Genomic DNA, 2,324 nt, shown 5'->3' on the forward strand with positions numbered 1-2,324 from the left:
GTGACACCCGCCGCGGCTGCCCACCTGTGTATCCTGCCACGCCCGGGGGTGATGTCATCACAAAGTAGTCCCGACTTGGAGCAGGGCCTGCTTCTAGTCAGGACAGAATCAAAGCCGCACTTCGGGGGCGGGCAGGATGGCTCACCAGGGAGGGCTGCTTCAGGAGTCATGTTACAACCTATAAAGACATGCTGGGCAGAAGAAACCTGATTTCCATAGGTCCAGGGGGACCGGCTGAGAGCCTGTGCTGCTGTTAGCCATTATTAGCGTGACAGTAACACACAAAGGTCCTGGCAAGCCTGAAGCCTCCCTGTGCTAGGGGCTGTGCAGCCACACAAAGGACTCCCCCTGCTCCCAGCGGCTCAGGAAGCGCAGAAGGAGGGAGGAAGACGATATTGTCTCCATTTTGACGACAGAAAAGCAAAAGATGGCAAGATTAAGCGACTCCGCCAAGGTTAGACGATGAATCTGTGGCAGAACAGGAGCTGACTCCGGCTCTCCTGAAGCACAGCCCAATGCCTTAACCAAAAGACCCTTCTTCCCACCTGTTCTTTGCTCTGCTGAAAACTCCCACCGTGCCCATTGACACCTACCTGGAAAAAGCAGACTTTGCATGCCAAGCTCCATTTTCTCATTCTGGGGAAGGGGGAGAATCATCTCCTTTCACGCCAGCTCTGTTAGTTCTGGTAGTACCAGGCCAGCGCTGCAATGCTACATCCAGCCAGACAGGAAAGTGAACAAAGAGAGGTTTAGTATATGAAAAAGTTGATTTGAAGTAGTTTCCCCCTATCCTTCTCCCAAAGCTACCCCCCCTCTCATTTTCCCTTCTCCGCCACTCCCTCCCCATCACTTCAGGACATTAGGCCAGGCTAAGATTTCATTAGCCTTTGGGTTCAAGGCTTTTTGCTTTGATTAAAAGAGTTGTCAGTGCCTGAATATGGTGCATCAAGTGGGGTAATACAAGTGCTCAGATATGCCAGCACTTCTGAACTCTTGTAGCCCTGAGCCTGCAGAGGTGACCAAGGAGAAGCTCCATGGCTGCTCCATGGCCCAGGCAGATATTTCTCCCTCCTTGCTCCACAGGAAAGCTCTTCCTTTGGCCTGCACCCTCACAAGTGGATACATGAATCTGCTTATTGCACATGCAAATATCCAGAAATGTTGCATGCATAAAATGAGCGAATTTGTGCATGCAGTCATGGCATTTTCATGCCCAGTCAGACATACATTTTGCATAGGCAATTGCTCTTGCAGCTAGAAGTCAGGAGCCAGGCACATGCGGTTTGTTTTAAAAATGCACAAAGTGCTTACCAGCAAAAGCAGCAGGGTGCTGTCTACAACTGCTTAAAGTGACATGAAGTTACCCACAAGGGCCACGTGTTCAGGAGGAGATAAGGTTTAGTGGCAGAGGAAACAGGTTACGTACTCAGGAAAGACAGTATCTCTGTACAAACTTCAAGACACGGGTAAAAGCATCACTGGGAATCTGTTTCAATGCAGGACTGAGGGTGAAATAAACATAACTGTGAAATAATATTCACTTGGCTGACCCGACAGGTCTTATGCAAGGTCTGAACCCAGGGTCTCTGATGTTTGAAACATGAGTAAGTCCAAGCACAGAACCCTGAAGCCTCCTGCTCAGCTGCCACCTAATCCTGGAAGCAACTAAACTGCACACGGGCATCTCTCTTTTGGTCCTGAAAGCTCCTCAGGCACCTAGATTTGTGCCTTTGCACGTGCCCACAACTGTCCCAGTCTGGACCCGGCTGAACAGCTCAGCCCCAATGCATACCTCTGCCAGGTTGGGACCCCTGGACAGGGCATTTTGTTGTCCATGTTGACTAAGGGATGCAATCTGGTACCTTGCTTAGCACACACTGACGGGATCAAGCGCCTCACAAAAACGTAGGCACGGCCATCACTCTTTTTCCTATCTAATCCCCCTTTTAGATAGTACCTTAGTGCTTAAGGCCAGGAAATGAGAGATAGAAGTGGACCCCCCCCCCCCGCCTGAGGCAATTCAAACCACCATCTTGCTCATGTCCCCAATCACCAGGCTGTGCACCATTCTGGATGGGGACACTCTCCACCCCTGCTCTTATATTACAGAAGGGAATGCAGGACAAATTTGTCCAGAGGAAGAGTGTAAGAGTGAGCAGGACTTTAGTTTGCCCTAAACCGTGGTTGGATAAAAATACTGAAACGGTCCTGGGAAAAGGAACCAGAACGCTGGACCCGCATCCCCTGAGTGCTCTGCTGACAAAGCTAAAGGGCCATGTAAAAAACTAAGGTACAAAAAGAAGGACTTAGGGACCTAAATGGGG

The sequence above is a fragment of the Crocodylus porosus genome, unplaced genomic scaffold (genome assembly GCF_001723895.1).
Source record: "Crocodylus porosus isolate Cpor-Errol unplaced genomic scaffold, CroPor_comp1, whole genome shotgun sequence".
NCBI lineage: Eukaryota > Metazoa > Chordata > Crocodylia > Crocodylidae > Crocodylus > Crocodylus porosus.